At 42.6% G+C, this 21,138-nt stretch overlaps 10 non-coding genes across 10 annotated transcripts; 1 reads left to right on the plus strand and 9 right to left on the minus strand.

Moving 5' to 3' along the window:
• Window positions 1-4,685: 4,685 nt before the first annotated feature.
• Window positions 4,686-4,759, minus strand: trnan-guu (transfer RNA asparagine (anticodon GUU)). Its single transcript has one exon. It is a non-coding gene; the product is annotated as a tRNA-Asn (tRNA).
• A 401-nt stretch (window positions 4,760-5,160) lies between these two features.
• On the minus strand, window positions 5,161-5,234 carry trnay-gua (transfer RNA tyrosine (anticodon GUA)). Its single transcript has one exon. It is a non-coding gene; the product is annotated as a tRNA-Tyr (tRNA).
• Window positions 5,235-5,815: 581 nt separating this feature from the next.
• On the minus strand, window positions 5,816-5,888 carry trnak-cuu (transfer RNA lysine (anticodon CUU)). The gene has a single exon. It is a non-coding gene; the product is annotated as a tRNA-Lys (tRNA).
• A 227-nt stretch (window positions 5,889-6,115) lies between these two features.
• Window positions 6,116-6,189, minus strand: trnan-guu (transfer RNA asparagine (anticodon GUU)). Its single transcript has one exon. It is a non-coding gene; the product is annotated as a tRNA-Asn (tRNA).
• An 886-nt stretch (window positions 6,190-7,075) lies between these two features.
• Window positions 7,076-7,149, minus strand: trnan-guu (transfer RNA asparagine (anticodon GUU)). The gene has a single exon. It is a non-coding gene; the product is annotated as a tRNA-Asn (tRNA).
• A 1,186-nt stretch (window positions 7,150-8,335) lies between these two features.
• trnay-gua (transfer RNA tyrosine (anticodon GUA)) lies at window positions 8,336-8,409 on the minus strand. Its single transcript has one exon. It is a non-coding gene; the product is annotated as a tRNA-Tyr (tRNA).
• A 1,535-nt stretch (window positions 8,410-9,944) lies between these two features.
• On the minus strand, window positions 9,945-10,017 carry trnak-cuu (transfer RNA lysine (anticodon CUU)). Its single transcript has one exon. It is a non-coding gene; the product is annotated as a tRNA-Lys (tRNA).
• A 4,223-nt stretch (window positions 10,018-14,240) lies between these two features.
• On the plus strand, window positions 14,241-14,312 carry trnae-cuc (transfer RNA glutamic acid (anticodon CUC)). Its single transcript has one exon. It is a non-coding gene; the product is annotated as a tRNA-Glu (tRNA).
• A 65-nt stretch (window positions 14,313-14,377) lies between these two features.
• Window positions 14,378-14,464, minus strand: trnay-gua (transfer RNA tyrosine (anticodon GUA)). The gene is given in 2 exon segments: window positions 14,378-14,413; window positions 14,428-14,464. It is a non-coding gene; the product is annotated as a tRNA-Tyr (tRNA).
• Window positions 14,465-14,553: 89 nt separating this feature from the next.
• Window positions 14,554-14,625, minus strand: trnae-uuc (transfer RNA glutamic acid (anticodon UUC)). Its single transcript has one exon. It is a non-coding gene; the product is annotated as a tRNA-Glu (tRNA).
• Between the last annotated feature and the right edge of the window lie 6,513 nt (window positions 14,626-21,138).

Below are 21,138 nucleotides of genomic sequence, written 5' to 3' on the forward strand. Positions count from 1 at the left end.
TCAATCAGGCATATGGTGTCTTCCTCGCCACGTGTCCTCCTGCGGCAGTAACGGCTAAGATCCTTTTTGGTGATGCTTTTGTCCACCATGTCATCACTTATAGATGGCACACCCTCCTGCATCAGCTGTTTTTTTTGCCTGCCGCAACAGGCTGAGATCTCCTGCATCCCACTCAAAGATACAGGCGGACAGGCATCCGATAAAGGTGAGGTATAGGGATGGGCATCAGTGGTGCAGCCCACAGCCAGCCGCCTCATAAAATGCCAGATGTCCAGCCTTATGTGAAGATCTGGCCATTCTCCAAACCTATTTTGCAACTTACTGGTCACTCCCTCATTTATGCAGCAGCCACATTCCACATAGAGCAGCATTGGGCGTGGAACAGCTCCCTGGCGGTACCGCTCCATGACACCAGCCACCATTCTGTCCAGCCCTGGCCCCTCTTGCACTGTCAGGACACTGCTCAGAATCTGGCTAATCTCATTGCTAATGGAGGTCAACCAGAGCGCTGTCCCCCGTCCATGACCAGCCAGCTTCTTTGTGATCTGGAATTTATAAATGTAGCAAAGCATTTATGTTCGAATTTTATCACAGCCAACAATAATAATATGGCAATATTATAGAATTTAAAAACATTCAAGCCTAACACAGAGTCAGTGATGCATTACCTGTTTGGTAGAATCCACCTTTAATATAGTCCCAAAGATGGATGTGATGCTGGCCTTAATGTGGTCTAGCCTGGAGAGGATGTCCCTGCCATACACTGAGAGTAGCCAACGACTGGTGGGGTTGTCGATGGGCTCTGGAGGCTCCTGGCAGGCCACGGGAAAAAGGCTGGGTCGATCAACAAAGTCACCACACTCTCCAAGATAGTGTGCCAACCTCTTCAGCCATTCCTCCCCATGGTTTTCTCTCAGCTGCTTCACCAGTCGAGCCGGACTGTTGCCCAATGTCCTGTCCCAAAGCAACCTAATGACACGGATGTCACAGACATACCTGAAATGCGCATTGTTGCTGTAATTAATTGCAGGTAATTATTGGAGGGTCAGTGGTTTGGGTCTACATAACTACCACATTTTCTACTCTGCTATACTTACTTGCGGGTCAGAATCAGCCTGAACATTTTCTGGTGTGGCAGGTCAAGTTGGTCGCAGACAATCTGACTTGTTGACAGATAGTTCAGAGAACACACAGTGCACCTGAGTGTCTCAGTCAACATCAGGTAGTATCTGTCAATGTCCAGGACCTTTCGAGCCCTCTTGTGGACACCATAACCTGTCAGATTCTTGCCACAAGTTGGGCAGGAGAACCTCACCTTCCACAGGTGGTAGGGCATCCACACCATTAACCGGTGGGTGAAGAACCTGTCAGGTGTTGGTGTCTGGTGGTAAATAAGAGCTGGACCAGGGGGCTCATACCACAGCTGTAAATCTGGCCGCAGCTTGCCAGAGTGAAATATGGTGTTGGCAATCCATCTCTGGTCCTGCACAGGGATGGTTTTGCTCTGTTCACCTGGCAACCAGAACGAAGCTGAGGCCCCAGCAGTTGTTTGATCCTGTTTGGAAGGCAATTTGTGTATAAATAAAGCCGTTAATGTTCAATAAGTTGGTGCTCATATACTCACAGACACTGTCGCAGGACTGAGAGTCCTCACAGTGGATGGAGATGGGCTGGAGGACTTCGTCAAGGAAGGAGAATGGGTGGAGGACTTCCTAGGGGACGGAGAAGGAGTAATGGTGCTCACGGTTGATGAAGAAGGGGTGGAGGACTTCACAGGGGACAGAGAATGGGTGGAGGACTTCACAAGGAATGGAGAAGGGGTGGAGGACTTCACATGGGATGGAGAAAGAGTGGAGGACATCACGGGGAATGGAGAAAGGGTGGAGGATTTCACAGGGGATGGAGAAGGGGTGGAGGACTTCACAGGGGATGGAGAAGGGGTGGAGGATTTCAGAGGAGATGAAGAAGGGGTTCTCACAGTGAATGGAGGAGAGGGGCTTGGGGTCCTTCGTTCTACCAGGTTGGGCCTCAGTGTAGACAACTGGGACCCACCAAAGCGCGACTTGGTGAACTACAAACAGAAACAAATGACACAATACAATTATTTTCTAATTCAATGAAATTACAACCTGCAGGACTATGCTAGAAACATTCTGAAGCTAGTGGTGTACATCCGGTCAAAAACATTCTAAATGGTTTTAAGCAAGCATTAATTACACAGAAAAATATTCACCATTGACAAACTTAGAGAAGGCCTTAGGAAAGACCGTGGCACTGAAGCCTCAGACTGTGCACCAGTGGTGCCAGGAGCAGTGTTTGAAGCCTCAGACTGTGGGCCAATGACGACATGAGCTGTGTCTAAACCTCAGACTGTGGGCCAGTGGCGCCAGAAGCTGTGTCTGAAGCCTCAGACTGTGGTGGTGCAGCGGGAGCAAAAAAAAAAAAAAAGATTTAGTGAAAAAGCATAACAGCACTAATAAAAATATATATTTGTTGCATTATCATTAATGCCTTTTTAAATATATCACCTTAGTGGTGTGAAATCCACAATTGCAGGTCCTGGATCCCCCAAAGAGGGTGGTCTGTCCGCGGGCATGCATGGGACATTTCTCAATCTGAAAAGATAGATGTGAAAGATCTGAGGATTCTTTCTAACCTGTTGTTTTTATGTGCTTTTATTCTTTATTTGTCTGAATACTTTAATTAATCATATCATTATTTAGAAACATTCTTCATGTAATTTAATCACATATTTATTGTTTTTGACATTGTGTGCTTATTTTTCTATTCCATGGTTATTTATTTTCATGATCAGGAGATAAGAGTTTTTAACGTCAAAGCACTGATATTGTTTGCACCATTGCCAACCAATCTGCATACTACATATAATGTCATGAAGTATAAGTAATTTTTATAAATGTCATACCACTTCCTCTGTCTTGGAGCTGGTCGATTGCCTGCTCCAGAAGCCCAAACGCCAGAGCTGGCAAAGCCTCTCAACCTGGCCATCCACTTCCCATCACCCATGGCCTTGTGGCTTTTTGGCTTAGTGCTCATCTGAATTTATCATACAAATGTAAATAAAACTTAACAAGTGCATTAATTACAATACTATAGCCTGTTGCCTGAAACAAGCGCAAGAAAGATCACATTTCCCCGGTAATTTCTCTGCTATGGTAAAGGGACTAAAAGTCCCTAGTACTAAAAACATATTTATTAATTAATAGAAACATGAAAATATAATTAATTGATAACAACACAACTGTTATAAATAATTGTTATTAAGTATAATAAATATATATTAGCAAAAGACGTGCATTTCTGTTATCAGATGGGTAATTATAACACGATAACACAATAGTAAACATTATAATAAACATTTAGGTTCAAAAGACAGACATTTTTATTATTCACTGTAGAATGACTGTAACACATTAGTTATAAATAACTATAATTCATATAGCTAATTATCATTTAGCAGCAATATCATTTATGGGTACACCATTGTAGTAACAGTTATAAATCATACAAACATAATAAACATTTAGCAACAAAAGGCAGGCAATTACAGCTTTTAATTTATTCTTACAATTCATATAGCTAATGAACATTTAGCAGAAAAAGCCTATATTTTTGTGTAAACTTTATTTTGTTTTTGGCTAAGAAATACGGAGGGAGGGAGCTGTTGACGCTTCGACAAACATTTTGATAAACACATCCAAACAACTGTATATACAGTATATATGCATGTATATATAGATACAGTTATTAATTTAAAGACACGTTCGAACAAAATCAATGATTTCTGCAAGTGTATCAAAAGTCTGCAATGTTAAACAGGGTGTGGGGTCGTGAACTTTGACACTATGCACAAAAACGTGAACTTAGGGTGACTTTTGTTAAAGTTCTTGTCATAAAATTATAAATCAACGATTGGACGAGGAGAGAGACTGAGACAGACGATCCTGATCCAGGTAGCGCCACAGAGACTCAGACACCAATCCAACTGTAGTAGAAACGCTGAACTTTGTCACAATAGGTATGCTCGAAGAATCCAAATGAAAGCTGCCGAAAAGAGAGAGAGAAAGGTAACAGAAACACCCAACGTGGGGCTCTAACCCACGACCCTGAGATTAAGAGTCTCATGCTGTACCGACTGAGCTAGCCAGACTTCTAATACTCTCATTCTAGTCACTGTTTTGATCAATACCTTCCCTCCCTGTGTAAAGTTTGATGCCGTTTTAAAGTAAACTGGAATAAGTAACTTGGCTAATCCGGGCACTGGACAACAAACTTCTGCTAAATCCTGATGTCAACTTGTAATGCTAGACAGCACGTGGCCCAGGATCATTGCCCGGTGCACGTGTTAGCAGTTGCAAGGCAGCAAAAGCCTTAAAATAGGTATGCTTGATGAATCCAAATGAAAGCTGTCGAAAAGAGAGACAAAGGTAACAGAAACGGCCAATGTGGGGCTCGAACCCACAACCTTGAGATTAAGAGTCTCATGCTCTACCGACTGAGCTAGCCGGGCTTCTGATTAAGTTAATTCTAGTCACTGTTTTGATCAATACCTTCCCTACCTGTGTAAAGTTTGATGCTGTTTTAAAGTCAACTGAAATAAGTAACTTGCAGGATCTATGCCCAGTGCACGTGTTAGCAGTTGCAAGGCAAAGAAAAACTTAACTCGTCCCTGGGTGGGCTCGATCCACCAACCTTTCGGTTAACAGCCGAACGCGCTAACCAATTGCGCCACAGAGACTCAGAAACCAATAACTGTAGTAGAAATGCTGAACTTTGTCTCACTTGGTCTGCAGGATGAATCCAAATGAAAGCTGCCGAAAAGAGAGAAAGGTAACAGAAACACCCAACGTGGGGCTTGAACCCACATAACTAAGAGTAAGTGTCTCATGCTCTACCGACTCAGCTAGCAGGGTTTGTGAGACACTAGTTCAAGAGCACTGTTTTCATCAATACCTTCCCTACCTGTGTAAAGTTTGATGGTGTTTTTAAGGCAACTGGAATAAAAAATGTCCAAAACAGGCACTGGACAAAAAACTACTGCTATATCCTGATGTCATTATATAATGCTAGACAGCACAAGGCCCAGGATAATTGCCTGGTGTACGTGTTAACAGTTGCAAGGCAGCGAAAGCCTTCGTTCGTCCCTGGGTGGGCTCAAACCACCAACCTTTTGGTTTACAGCCGAACACGCTAACCGATTGCGCCACAGAGACTCAGCCTAATCATACCAACTGTGGTAGAAACGCTGAACTTTGTCTCGATGAATCCAAATGATAGCTGCCGAAAAGAGAGAGAGAAAGGTAACAGAAATGCCCAATGTGGGGCACAAATTCACAACCATGAGATTAAGAGTCTCATGCTCTACCGACTGAGCTAGCCAGGCTTCTGATACCTTCTTTCTAGTCACTGTTTTGATCATTACCTTCCCTATCTGTGTAAAGATTGATGATGAGTTTTAGTCAAATGGAATAAGTAACTTGGCCAATCCAGGCACTGGACAACAAACTTCTGCTAAACCCTGATGTAATCTTGTAACGCTAGACAGCACGTGGCCCAAGATCTATGCCCAGTGCACGTGTTAGCAGTTGCAAGGCAGAGAAAAGCTTAATTCGCCACTGGGTGAGCTTGAACAACCAACCTTTCGGTTAACAGCCGAACACGCTAAGCGATTGCGCCACAGAGACTCAGACACCAATTAAACTGTAGTAGAAATACTGAACTTTGTCTTAATAGGTATGCTCGGCGTGTGCAAATGAAAGCTGCCGAAAAGAGAGAGAGAGAAAGGTAAAAGAAATGCCCAACATGGGAATCGAACCCACGACCCTGAGATTAAGAGTCTCATGCTCTACCGACTGAGCTAGGCGGGCTTCTGATAAATTAAATCTAGTCACTGTTTTGATCAATAACTTCCCTACCTGTGTAAAGTTTGATGCTGTTTTAAAGTCAACTGAAATAAGTAACTTGGCCAATCCAGGCACTGGACAACAAACTTCTGCTAAATCCTGATGTCAACTTTTAATGCTAGACAGCACGTGGCCCAGGATCTATGCCCAGTGCACGTGTTAGCAGTTGCAAGGCAAAGAAAAGCTTAACTCGTCCCTGGGTGGGCTCGGACCACCAACCTTTTGGTTAACAGCCAAACGCGCTAACCGATTGCGCCACAGAGACTCAGAAACCAACGCAACTGTAGTAGAAATGCTGAACTTTGTCTCACTTGGTCTGCAGGATGAATCCAAATGAAAGCTGCCGAAAAGAGAGAAAGGTAACAGAAACACCCAACGTGGGGCTTGAACCCACATCACTAAGAGTAAGTGTCTCATGCTCTACCGACTTAGCTAGCAGGGTTTGTGAGACACTAGTTCAAGAGCACTGTTTTCATCAATACCTTCCCTACCTGTGTAAAGTTTGATGGTGTTTTTAAGGCAACTGGAATAAAAAAATGTCCAAAACAGGCACTGGACAACAAACTACTGCTATATCCTGATGTAATCTTGTAACGCTAGACAGCACGTGGCCCAAGATCTATGCCCAGTGCACGTGTTAGCAGTTGCAAGGCAGAGAAAAGCTTAATTCGCCCCTGGGTGAGCTTGAACAACCAACCTTTCGGTTAACAGCCGAACACGCTAAGCGATTGCGCCACAGAGACTCAGACACCAATTAAACTGTAGTAGAAATACTGAACTTTGTCTTAATAGGTATGCTCGAGGTGTGCAAATGAAAGCTGCCGAAAAGAGAGAGAGAAAGGTAACAGAAACGCCCAACGCGGGGCTCAAACCCACGACCCTGAGATAAAGAGTCTCATGCTCTACCGACTGAGCTAGCAGGGCTTCTGATAAAGTAATTCTAGTCACTGTTTTGATCAATACCTTCCCTACATGTGTAAAGTTTCATGCTGTTTTAAAGTCAACTGAAATAAGTAACTTGGCCAATCCAGGCACTGGACAACAAACTACTGCTAAATCCTGATGTCATCTTGTAATGCCAGACAGCACGTGGCCCAGGATCATTGCCCGGTGTACGTGTTAGCAGTTGCAAGACAGCGAAAGCCTTCGTTCGTCCCTGGGCAGGCTCGAACCACCAACCTTTCGGTTAACAGCCGAACGCGCTAACCGATTGCGCCACAGAGACTCAGAAACCAACTCAACTGTAGTAGAAATGCTGAACTTTGTCTCACTTGGTCTGCAGGATGAATCCAAATGAAAGCTGCCAAAAAGAAAGAAAGGTAACAGAAACTCCCAATGTGGGGCTTGAACCCACATCACTAAGAGTAAGTGTCTCATGCTCTACCAACTCAGCTAGCAGGGCTTGTGAGACACTAGTTCAAGAGCACTGTTTTCATCAATACCTTCCCTACCTGTGTAAAGTTTGATGGTGTTTTTAAGGCAACTGGAATAAAAAAATGTCCAAAACAGGCACTGGACAACAAACTACTGCTATATCCTGATGTCATCATGTAATGCTAGACAGCACGTGGCCCAGGATAATTGCCCAGTGTATGTGTTAGCAGTTGCAAGGCAGTGAAAGGCTTCGTAAGTCCCTGGGTGGGTTCAAACCACCAACCTTTTGGTTTACAGCCGAACGAGCTAACCGATTGTGCCACAGAGACTCAGCCTAATCATACCAACTGTGGTAGAATTGCTGAACTTTGTCTCAGCAGGTATGCTCGATGAATCCAAATGATAGCTGCCGAAAAGAGAGAGAGAGAAAGGTAACAGAAATGCCCAATGTGGGGCACGAATTCACAACCATGAAATTAAGAGTCTCATGCTCTACCGACTGAGCTAGCCAGGCTTCTGATACCTTCTTTCTAGTCACTGTTTTGATCATTACCTTCCCTATCTGTGTAAAGATTGATGCTGAGTTTTAGTCAAATGGAATAAGTAACTTGGCCAATCCAGGCACTGGACAACAAACTTCTGCTAAATCCTGATGTAATCTTGTAACGCTAGACAGCACGTGGCCCAAGATCTATGCCCAGTGCACGTGTTAGCAGTTGCAAGGCAGAGAAAAGCTTAATTCACCCCTTAATTCACCAACCTTTCACTAAGAGTAAGTGTCTCATGCTCTACCGACTTAGCTAGCAGGGTTTGTGAGACACTAGTTCAAGAGCACTGTTTTCATCAATACCTTCCCTACCTGTGTGAAGTTTGATGGTGTTTTTAAGGCAACTGGAATAAAAAAATGTCCAAAACAGGCACTGGACAACAAACTACTGCTATATCCTGATGTCATTATGTAATGCTAGACAGCACGTGGCCCAGGATAATTGCCCGGTGTATGTGTTAGCAGTTGCAAGGCAGCGAAAGGCTTCGTACGTCCCTGGGTGGGCTCAAACCACCAACCTTTTGGTTTACAGCCGTACGCGCTAACCGATTGTGCCACAGAGACTCAGCCTAATCATACCAACTGTGGTAGAATTGCTGAACTTTGTCTCAGCAGGTATGCTGGAGGTGTGCAAATGAAAGCTGCCGAAAAGAGAGAGAGAAAGGTAACAGAAACGCCCAACGTGGGGCTCGAACCCACGACCCTGCGATTAAGAGTCTCATGCTCTACCGACTGAGCTAGCCAGGCTTCTGATAAATTAAATCTAGTCACTGTTTTGATCAATAACTTCCCTACCTGTGTAAAGTTTGATGCTGTTTTAAAGTCAACTGAAATAAGTAACTTGGCCAATGCAGGCACTGAACAACAAACTTCTGCTAAATCCTGATGTCAACTTTTAATGCTAGACAGCACGTGGCCCAGGATCATTGCCCGGTGCACGTGTTAGCAGTTGCAAGGCAAAGAAAAGCTTAGCTCGTCCCTGGGTGGGCTCGAACCACCAACCTTCCGGTTAAAAGCCGAACGCGCTAACCGATTGTGCCACAGAGACTCAGAAACCAATGCAACTGTAGTAGAAATGCTGAACTTTGTCTCACTTGGTCTGCAGGATGAATCCAAATGAAAGCTGCCGAAAAGAGAGAAAGCTAACAGAAACACCCAACGTGGTGCTTGAACCCACATCACTGAGATTAAGAGTCTCATGCTCTACCAACTGAGCTAGCCAGGCTTGTGAGACATTTGTTCAAGAGCACTGTTTTCATCAATACCTTCCCTACCTGTGTAAAGTTTGATGGTGTTTTTACGGCAACTGGAATTAAAAAATGTCCAAAACAGGCACTGGACAACAAACTACTCCTATATCCTGATGTTTTAATGTAATGCTAGACAGCACGTGGCCCAGGATTATTGCCCAGTGCACGTGTTAGCAGTTGCAAGGCAGCAAAAGCCTTCGTTCGCCCCTGGGTGGGCTCAAACCACCAACCTTTTGGTTTACAGCTGAACCCGCTAACCGATTGTGCCACATAGACTCAGCCAAACCATACCAACTGTGAACTGTGAACTTTGTCTCAGTAGGTATGCGTGATGAATCCAAATGATAGCTGCCGAAAAGAGAGAGAGAAAGGTAACAGAAATGCCCAATGTAGGGCTCGAATCCACAACCCTGAGATTAAGAGTCTCATGCTCTACCGACTGAGCTAGCCAGGCTTCTGATACTTTCATTCCAGTCACTGTTTTGATCATTACCTTCCCTACCTGTGTAAAGATTGATGCTGTGTTTTAGTCAAATGGAATAAGTAACTTGGCCAATCCAGGAACTGGACAACAAACTTCTGCTAAATCCTGATGTAATCTTGTAACGCTAGACAGCACGTGGCCCAAGATCTATGCCCAGTGCACGTGTTAGCAGTTGCAAGGCAGAGAAAAGCTTAATTCGCCCCTGGGTGAGCTTGAACAACCAACCTTTCGGTTAAGAGCCTAACACACTAACCGACTCAGACACCAATTAAACTGTAGTAGCAATACTGAACTTTGTCTTAATAGGTTTGCTCGAGGTGTGCAAATGAAAGCTGCCGAAAAGAGAGAGAGAAAGGTAAGAGAAACGCCCAACGTGGGGCTCGAACCCACGACCCTGAGATTAAGAGTCTCATGCTCTACCGACTGAGCTAGCCAGGCTTCTGATTAATAAATTCTAGTTACTGTTTTGATAAATACCTTCACTACCTGTGTAAAGTTTGATGCTGTTTTAAAGTCATATGAAATAACTTGGCCAATACAGGCACTGGACAACAAACTTCTGCTAAATCCTGATTTCATCATTTAATGCTAGACCGCACGTGGCCCAGGATCATTGCCCGGTGCACGTGTTAGCAGTTGCAAGGCAGCAAAAGCCTTCGTTCGTCCCTGGATGGGCTCAAAGCAACAACCTTTCGGTTAACAGCCGAACGCGCTAACCGATTTTGCCACAGAGACTCAGACTAACCATACCAACTGTGGTAGAAACGCTGAACTTGGTCTCACTTGGTCTGCTGGATGAACCCAAATGAAAGCTGCCGAAGAGAGAGAGAGAAAGGTAACAGAAACACCCAACATGGAGCTCAAACCCACGTCACTGAGATTAAGGGTCTCATGCTCTCCCTACTGAGCTAGCCGGGCTTGTGAGATACTCATTCTAGTCACTGTTTTTATCAATACCTTCCCTACCTGTGTAAAGTTTGATGATGATTTTAAGTCAACTGGAATAAATAACTTAGCCAATCTAGGCACTGGACTACAAACTACTGCTATATCCTGATGTCATCATGTAATGCTAGACAGCACGTGGCCCAGGATAATTGCCGGGTGCACGTGTTAGCAGTTGCAAGGCAGCAAAATCCTTTGTTCATCCCTGGGTGGGTTCAAGCCACCAACCTTTTAGTTAACAGCTGAACCCGCTAACCGATTGTGCCACAGAGACTCAGCCTAATCATACCAACTGTGGTAGAAACACTGAACTTTGTCTCAATAGGTATGCTTGATGAATCCAAATGAAAGCTGCTGAAAAGAGAGAGAGAAACGTAACAGATAAGCCCAATGCGGGGAACGAACCCACAACCCTGAGATTAAGAGTCTCGTGCTCTACCGACTGAGCTAGCCAGGCTTCCGATACTTTCATTCTAGTCACTGTTTTGATCAATACCTTCCCTACCTGTGTAAAGATTGATGCTGATTTTTAGTCAACTGGAATAAGTAACTTGGCCAATCCAGGCATTGGACAACAAACTTCTGCTAAATCCTGATGTCATCTTGTAACGCCAGACAGCACGTGGCCCAGGATCTATGCCCAGTGCACGTGTTAGCAGTTGCAAGGCAGAGAAAAGCTTAATTCGTCCCTGGGTGTGGTTGAACCACCAACCTTTTGGTTAACAGCCAAACCCGCTAACCAATTGCGCCAAAATAGAGGCAGAGCTGTGCTATCTGTGGTGAATATATGTTAATTGTAGCAGCTTTTGCTGTGACTTTAGTTAATGATCATTTAGTGGACTTCTGATCTAAATCAGTCTAACATGTACAATTATACAGACAAAAAAAAGGAGCGACAATGATTCGGTTGTTAGATTTGTTTATGGATCTTGAACAACCCACCAGCTTTATATATAAGCACCATTTTTGTGTTTGTACACAGTCTCTTCTCTGTAGGCACCATGCAGGATTCAAAATGGCCTTTCGCGTTAGGTATCTCATTACTCTTTTAGTCATAACAGGTAATATGCATGGCGATGCAGGAAGTTAATGACAGGCAAACACATCTCAAGAAGGTTTTCACAGCTACCGTGTTTTCTCCATCAAACATTGCTTCCAAATTGAAGTGAGACCTTCAAAGACAACCCAGATGGGACTTGAACCCACAATCCCAAGCCCTGGAGGCTGATGCCTTATCCATTAGGCCACTGGGCCATTTCGCCAATCATTTGTCATGGATCTTTTGTATGCCTTCAACAAGATGCCAACGCATGGAAAACTGCACTTTAGGATCTCGATGCCAGTTTGCATTCCGTCAAATAAGATGTGTGCAACTAATGGACAAACATTTTCTTTGTGCAACCATCCACATTCGTGTCTCATGGGTCCTGGGGTATGGTTCTTGCGTATGGTGTGACTGGACTTGAGTTTCAAATTCCAGACAAGGCCACTCTCATTAACTTGAAATCACAACCTTTCTACAGCTATTTCCTTGTTTGCATTTCATCCTCATCCACCTAACATGAGCCATTAGTTGAAAGCCAAGATCTCCATTACCAAAGCTTAGCAGAACCATTTAGGTTTGTAACGTGACAGTGAGATTCAAGCAAGATTGGATGAATCTTATTTGAAGTGTGCAGCAAGTCTGAGAATTCGAAGCTAACTATTGTCCTCAGATCATCACTCCTAAGTTATGAGAAGACAAGTAGGAATTTTTTTCACACAACTTAAATGTAACCAAACAAAGATAACCCAGATGGGACTTGAACCTACAATCCCCAGCTTCGAAGGCTGATGCCCTATCCATTAGGCCACTGGGACATTACTAGCGTTCGTTATATCTGTTGTATGGCTCAGGAAGTTCTTGTTACTCAGAAAACAGTACTTTAGGATCCCTATGCCATATTGCATTCAGACGATCCGGTGTGTACACCTAATGACAAAACAGCCTCTCTGAGGAATTTTCCTTTGTCATGTCTTTTTGACCTAACGGTATGAACCTAGCTTTTTAAAGGTCACACTGGATTGTCTTGCACAGCCAACTTTAAGGAACTGCATCAAAGACAACCCAGTTGGTACTTTGAACCCACAATCCCCAGCTTGGAAGGCTGGTGCTTTATCCATTAGGCCACTGGGCTGTTTTTTACTGCCTGTGAACTGTAATATGCCTCCAGGGAGTTGCAAACACGCGTAACAAAAACAACGTGAACAAATAGTAGACTGGATCAGTCTCACAGAATTTTTTGTGACACTGCAGACTGCTTCTATGGGGCTCATTGGTCTAGGTGTACGACTCTCGCTTAGGGTGCGAGAGGTCCCGAGTTCAAATCCTGGACGAGCCCAACGACTGTCATAGAAAACGTAGCGGTGCTGTGCTTTTTATGTTAATTGTAGCAGCTTTTGCTGTGACGTTAGTTAATGAACATTTAGTGGACTTCTGATCTAAATCAGTCTAACATGTACACTTATTCAGACAAAAAAAAAAGGAGCGTCAATGATTTGGTTGTTAGATTTGTTTATGGATCTTGAACAACCCACCAGCTTTATATGTAAGCACCATTTTTGTGTTTGTACACAGTCTCTTCTCTGTAGGCACCATGCAGGATACTTGAGTGTGCAGTATTATTGCACAAATTTCCAAACAAACATGCCTAGACCAAAAATATAAACTATGCCGCCACACCAACCTGTGGGCTGGCCCACACAAAACAGAAGTCCACTGTGGGCCCATAGCAAATCCACACAAAGTGGAGTGTATATGGCCACACTGGGCGAAGTATAGGTATACTGGGGCACAGAATCGGCATCAGAAGTATGCCCTATGAGCATGCTCTGTGGGTATTTAGTAATTAACAAAATAGTTAGGTCTCACTAATACTAAGTTGAGTCCAGGCACAAAATGTGCCTATAGGGTCCCAATAAAGCACTCATGCAAAGAAGTGTGGCTATGAACATGCATGGCCATTGTGGCTTTAACACAAAACAAAACTAGTTCACTTCTACTATGTAGCAAAAGTAGCACAATATTACTTCAACTGCATAATTACATATTTTGAGCGCATAAAGTCAATAATAAATGAAGCTATCTAAAAATATAAAGACAATATGGACTATTTTTCAAAGGTTCGGGACGACTGCTTTATTTTATAAAGATGCAGATATAAAAGTAACCTTGTAAATAATTATTCCTTTTTAATATGTTAACTTTTCTATTTGAAAATGTTAAAATATAATTTATTCCAATGATGTTAAAGCTGCATTTGAGGCATTTGTGTCCTACATGAAATCACTCTAATGATTTGGTGCTTTAAAACAGTTTTAATTTTATTAATCCCAAAACTATTATTAATCCCAAAACACTGGCCCTGTCTGCTTATCTTTTCATCTTTAGCGTGTTGCTTGTAATAAGGACACAGCTCAGTCAACACGGAGTTCATTCAACACGGAGTTCGTTCAACACATGCTGTCCTTCGTTATTATGGCAAGTTGTGGTGTCGATAGGATGCTCTTACAGTGCATGTGACAGTCCCTCCCTAGAAGAACTGTGATCCAGGGTCTGAGACTTCCTCCTCTCCAGGAGGAGGTTACAAGCATTAGATTTATTTTTGTCAGAGCAGCTGCAGCATACTTGTGTGGAGGCCCACAGCTAGGCTTGAGGGCAAGCTTCTGCAGGACCTTCCCTGGTGGTCTAGTGGTTAGGATTCGGCGCTCTCACCGCCGCGGCCCGGGTTCGATTCCCGGTCAGGGAACTTTCTTTTGAGCTCTAGCTATGAAGATATAGGAAAACTGCACAGGCATGAAAGGGCAAAAGACCTCCTTCGAGCCGGAGTCGAACCAGCGACCTAAGGATTGCCGACAACACAACTACAGTCCTCCGCTCTACCAACTGAGCTATCGAAGGCTTATGAGAGTCCAACACAAGCCCACCCCCTTAAAGTTGCTGCAGTCCGACTGCTGGAAAAAAAGGGTAGTGGCAAAAATGCTCTAGGCTTCCCATACCGGGAGTCGAACCCGGGCCGCCTGGGTGAAAACCAGGAATCCTGACCGCTAGACCATATGGGAGCTGCCACTTATGAGGGCAGTCTTGGCACAAACTGCAGTTCTTTATAAAACAAAATTACAAAGACAATATCATGATTTGAAAAAAGCAATACCAAAAGATTTTATTGAAATAATTGAAAAAAAAGAGCTGCGGGATAAGGAAGAATTACCAGAGGTCTATTTTAAGAAGAAAAATGGAGAAAAGATCAATATGAGCTTATGTACAGTTAAGAGTTTTTATGTTGTTTTTAGATCAAAGGCTTTTATAAGACCTATAGCATTCAACTACTGGAAGGAAAGATATGAGGATTTAAATGAAAAAGAAATATGTGGGGAAATGTCAGAATGAAATATATAGAACCAATTTTAGAAAATTGTAATTATTTATTGAGACATAATTGCATATTAACAGAAATGAGATTGTGTAAAATGGGAATTGAACAAGATATAATATGTAAGGTGTTTATGAAGGAAGGGGAAGGTTTATTACATTTGTTCTTCTATTGTGAAAAGTTGGAGGAATTATGGAAAAATTTAAGAAAATTGCTAAATCGTTAATAGGGGACATATATGTGGATGAACAAAAGAACTGGGGAAAAAATTATTTGGTCAAAATGAATGTGGTATGTATGCTTTTAATCTATGTATAACAATTGCTAAGTATGTGATTTGGATAAGGAGAAATATGGCTAAACATGATGGGAAGAGAGTGGATATATGGCGTATGTTTAAAAACAGAATGGAGATGGCTGTAAAATTGATATTCAACTATTTTATAGTACAAGAAAAGGAGGATGTATTTATAGAAATAATGGTAAAAGGGAACGTAATGGTTGAATACAAGAACAACATTTTAAGTTGGTTATGGGAAAAATATGAAGTCTAATAATGAGTGTTGTAAGTATCATGTGATTTTTGTGTGATGTGATCATTTCTTTGTAAAAATGTAAATATTTGATTTTAATTAAAAAATGTTTTTAAATATCCCGTCTGAACTCGGAAGCAAAGCAGGGTTGGGCCTGGTTGGTATTTGGATGGGAGACCGCCTGGGAATACCAGGTGCTGTAAGCTTTTTAAATTCCTTCATTTGGCAGCTAATACACTTCCCAAAATACAAAAAAAAAAAAAAAAACTCTGAATTCCTCTCTGAAATCTGGAACCAGCCAAGTCAGTGTACCCACTTCCCCTGATTCCATTCGGGGGAAAGTGGGTACAGTGACTTGGCTGGTTTAACTTAGCAAGAGCTGTTGGTGCCCCGGAGCAGAAACAGAAAAAACAAACACAAAAAAACATGTAACCAATTGAGGGGACAAGGGCCTTGCTTCTGTCGGTGCTGTGTCAATGCAAGCTGAGCTGCACTCGGCTTCTGGTGCTGCGCCTATTATTAAATAGCTAACTCTTGACGGTTGCTCTCGCTTACGGCCATACCACCCTGGCAATGCCTGATCTCATCTGAACTCATAAGAAAAGCAGGGTTGGGCCTGGTAGGGACTTTTGCAGCAAGACTTCTGATCCATAGTCATAAGCCTTATCCTTTGTGCCACTGGCACTCCGTTCAGCACCTTGTTAGCACATTGTTTGAAACAAGGACAAGGCTCTGTCAACCTGGAGTTCCGTCACCACACATTCTGCTTTGTTTTATAGCAAGACGTTGTGTGGATGGGATGCTCTTACAGGATTCCTGACAGTCCCTCCATAGAAGACCTGAGATCCAGGGTCGGAGACTCTCTTCTCTCCAAGAACAGGTTAAAAGCCATAGTTCCTTTTATGCATGTTTTATCAGAGCACTTAGGTATTGCTACAGCTCAGAGACTTAACAAGTGGAAGAGATTACGCTGCAAGTTGGCTGGGTGACTTCTAAGTGGTAGGGACTTTTGCAACAAGTAGGCTGGGTTTACGATTGGTGTAGATGTAGTAGACGTTAATAAAAATTCAGCAGTTGGGGCAGCCTTTAAAACCAGGGGAACACCCCACGGGCTCTGTGATTGCGGCCCCTTAAACTCGACTCACTCCAGAGTGGACCTGAACAGCTCCAGTGGGGGCGAAAGGCGACTGCAGTGCACTGGCTGACTACAAAAAGACCATAGCGAGCCAGCCAGAAGTCAAACCTACAACCTTCTGATCCATAGTCAGTCACATTATCCATTGCACCACTGGCCCTGTCTGCTTATCTTGTCAACATTTGAGCTCTAGCGATGAAGATATATATGAACTGTACAGGAATGAAAGGGCGAAAGCCCACTTCACTGCCCCTCTTGCACAAGTACCACTCATACATTTACGCACTCTTTCATACACAGTCTCATGGTTTCCGTAAGCTCGAATCCTCTGATCTATAGTCATAAGCATTATCCTTTGTGCCACTGGCACTCTGTTCAGCAGCTTGTTAGCGTTTGAAACAAGGACAAGGCTCTATCAATCTGGAGTTCCGTCACCACACATTCTGCTTTGTTTTTATGGCAAGAGATTGTGTGGATGGGATGCTCTTACAGGATTCCTGACAGTGCCTCCATAGAAGACCTGAGATCCAGGGTCGGAGACTCTCTTCTCTCCAAGAGGAGGTTAAAAGCCATAGTTTTTTATTCATGTTTTATCAGAGCACTTAGGTATTGCTGCAGCTCAGAGAATTACAAGTGGAAGAGATTACGCTGCAAGTTGGCTAGGTGACTAGCTGTAGTAGACGTTATTAAAAATCTAGCAGTTGGGGCATCCTTTGAAACCAGGGGAGCACCCCACGGGCTCTGTGCTGGCGGCCACTTAAACTCGACTCACTCCAGAGTGGAACTGAACAGCTCCAGTGGGGGGCGAAAGGCGACCGCAGTGCATTGGCTGTCAGCAAAGCAAAAAGACCAAACAAGCAAGCAGTCGAATCTAGAGTCTTCTGATCCATAGTCAGATGCATTATCCACTGCACCACTGGCGCTATCTCCTTATCTTATCATCATTAGCTTGTTGGTTGTAATAAGGACACAGCTCTGTCAATACGGAGTTCATTCAACACATGCTGTGCTTTGTTATTATGGCAAGTTGTGGTGTCGATAGGAGCATGTGACAGTCCCTCCACAGAAGAACTGTGATCCAGGGTCTGAGACTTTCTCCTCTCTAGGAGGAGGTTACAAGCATTGGATTTATTTTTGTCAGAGTAGCTGCAGCATACTTGTGTGGAGACCCACAGCAAGGCTTGAGGGCAAGTGTCTGCTCTCCCTTCGCTGGTGGTCTAGTGGTTAGGATTCGGTGCTCTCATTGCTGTGGACTGGGTTTGATTCCCTGTTAGTTCTTGGATGAGAGACTGCCTGGGATTACCAGGTGCTTTAAGCATTTTGAATTCCTTCATTTGGCAGCTGATACACTTCCCAAAATATGAAAAAAACAAAACAAAACTCTGAAATCCTCTCTGATCTCTGGAACCAGCTAAGTCATTGTACCCACTTCCCCTGATTCCATTCGGGGGAAGTGAGTACCCTTACTTGGCTGGTTTAACCTAGCAAGAGCTGTTGGTGCCCTGGAGCAGTAACCGAAAAAAAAAACAGGTAAACTATTGAGGGGTCAAGGGCTTTGTTTCTGTCGGTGCTGTGTCAAGGTAAGCTGAGTGCTACGCCTATTTTTAAATAGCCAACTCTTGACGGCTGCTCTCGCTTACGGCCATACCCCCTGTGCATGTGTGATAGTGGTACATTCCAGGAAGTGTTTGGCTGCAGTGGGTGAGAGAGGCTCACCACATTTTCTTCTGTTTAGTTTTTTTTTTGACTCAAATACATTTTTGTTAAACTTTTTTTGAGTTTGTTTAGTTTATCCTCCCAGCAGCGTGAGCTGTTCGGGAGGAGTGTTTTTTATCCCTATTTTTTTTGCAATGGACGGATCTACGGTGACAGACCTGGCAATGGCGGACGGATTTGAGAAGGCAAATGACAATGGACTGGACAGACGACAACGAGAAACAAACCGATCGGAGAAGGAAGCAAGGAAAAGGATTTATCTAAAAGAAGCAACTGTAACAGTGGACATAGGACAAACAACAGAGGTGAGAGCAATGGATTTAATTAAAGCAGTGACGGAGAGGATTGGGGATGGAAAGATTTTGGCTGTAAGACCCAAACAAAACAAGGAATATGAAGTAACACTTGAAAGAGAGGAAGATGCTGATGTGTTGATTGACGGATTGACTATTAAAGGGATAAACTGTACAGTAAAGAGGCTACAAAATCGAGATTATGTTGTCTCCTTCATGCATCTGCCTGTCTATGTTGCTGACATAGATATTTTAGACAAATTGGATCATTGGGGAGTTTGTCCCCTTTCAAAAATTAAAAGAAGGTTTTATCCTGGCACAGATATTGAAGATGGGACGAGGTTTGTTAAAACCAGATTCCTTAAAGAAGTGGCGTCCCTCCCGTACAGCACAAGAATAGAGACAGCAGAAGGACCACAATACTTTAGGGTGATGCACAGTCATCAGGTGAAAACTTGCAGGCTGTGCATGAGCCCAGATCATGTGGTGAAAGACTGTCCAGATTTTAAGTGTTTTAAGTGCGAGGAAAGGGGGCATTTCGCAAGGGATTGCGATGCGGTGAAGTGCCCGGATTGTAATAAGGTTTTAAATAAATGTGAATGTTGGATGGGGGAAGAGGAGGAGGAGGTAGAGCAGCAGCTGGACAGACAGATGCATGAAGGAGACAATATACAGTCAGAGGACAAAACAACAACACAAGACAGAAGAACAGAATCTAAAAGTGAAAAACTACAAGAGAATGAGGCTAATGGAAAGGACAGAGTCACTGAACAGGAAGGGACAACATGGACTCAAATGGATATGACTGACAGTTTAAGGAATGTTTTGGAAGCAGCAGAATTGAGCAATTCGAATAATAAAGACTTACAACAAGGACAACAGGAAGACATATTTTGGACACAAATGGACATGACAGACAGTTTTCAAAAGGCATTGGACACAGTGGAGACAAAAGAACAAAGTAATGAGGAGCAAGACGAGTTAGAGGAACATTTACAAAAGGAGGGAAACAAAGAGACACAGGTGAAATCATCAAAAAGAAGACGATCGATAAAGATAAAACCTAATTTAGAGACTGCTAGGAAAAAACTGCTAAAAGATGGAGAAATCGAATGCGCAAATAAGTATGAGTTGCTAAAGGGCTTGGAAGAGATGGACTGAGATGATGATTTTAATGAATGTTTTTATCTTATTTATGGTTTTAGAAATTGTGTCTTTTAATGCAAGAGGGCTTTTAGACATCAGAAAATTTGAAAAAGTGAAAGAAATGTGTAAACGAGAAGATGTGATTTTATTACAAGAGACAAACTGGAAGGAAGAATACATGAAGGAAATAAGAAAAAGGTGGAATGGGGAGATTTTATACAATAATGGGGATGGGAGGTTGGGGAGAGGAGTTGCAATTTTAATAAAAGAAAACAGTGGGGTTTTATGTAAAACAATCTATAATGACAAAGAGGGGAAGTGTATGATATGTGAAAGGGAGTATGAGAAGAAAAAAGTAATTATGGTGAACGTTCATGCCCCAACAGAGGAGAACAGAAAGAAAGAGTATTTTAATGTACTAAGAGATTATTTAAAGAAACATGAAAGAGTTATTATCATGGGGGATTTTAACACTGTTTTTAGTAAATTAGAAATGGCTGAGGGAATGGTTTTTAAAACGGATAAAGGAAGAAAAGAACTGAAAATATTGATGGAGGAAATGAATTTAATTGATGTGTGGAGAGAAAGGAATGAACAGAAAAAAGAGTACTCAAGAAGACAGTTAGTGGGGAATTTTTTTGTCAAACAAGAATTGATTTTATTTTATGCACAAGAAATGTTGAAGAGTTTATAAGCAAGATCAAATATGAAGAAACAAGTCTGAGTGACCATAAGCCAATTTTGATGAATCTAGACTGGAGTAATGTGAAAAGAGGGCCAGGGGTGTGGGTTTTAAACACAGCGGTTTTAAAGAATGAAGACTATGTTTTAAGTATAAAGGAAATTATTCAAAAGGAAAAAGGGAATGAAATTTATAATGAGGACAAAAGAATGTGGTGGGAGAATGTGAAACATTTAGTTAAAAAGTTTACAATAAAATACTGTAGACAGTTACAAAATTGTAAAAAATATAAGGAAAAGGAGCTGAAAGAAAAACTAGAAAACGAATTGAAAAATGAGAATGGAAAAGATATACAAAAGATAAAAGAACTGGAAGGAAGACTGAAAGAAATGGAGGAGGAGAAATTTGAAGGTGCAAGATTAAGAAGCAAAGCTAAATTTACAGTGGAGGGGGAAAAGTGCACTAAATTTTTCTTTGATCTAGAGAAGAGGGAAGGCAGAAATGATTAAAGAAATAAGGAGCAAAAATGGGAACATAGTAGAACAAAATGAGGAGATTTTGGAAGAAATAAAATCATATTATGAGAAATTGTTTTGCACAGAGGGAGTAAAAGAAAAAGAAAAAAGGGAATTGCTAAAGCTAATCAAATCAAGAGTAGAAGAAGAGGAAAAAAGAGAATGTGACAAGGAGGTAAGAG

Source organism: Danio aesculapii, chromosome 4, assembly GCF_903798145.1.
Source record: "Danio aesculapii chromosome 4, fDanAes4.1, whole genome shotgun sequence".
In the NCBI taxonomy this organism is placed as follows: Eukaryota; Metazoa; Chordata; class Actinopteri; order Cypriniformes; family Danionidae; genus Danio; species Danio aesculapii.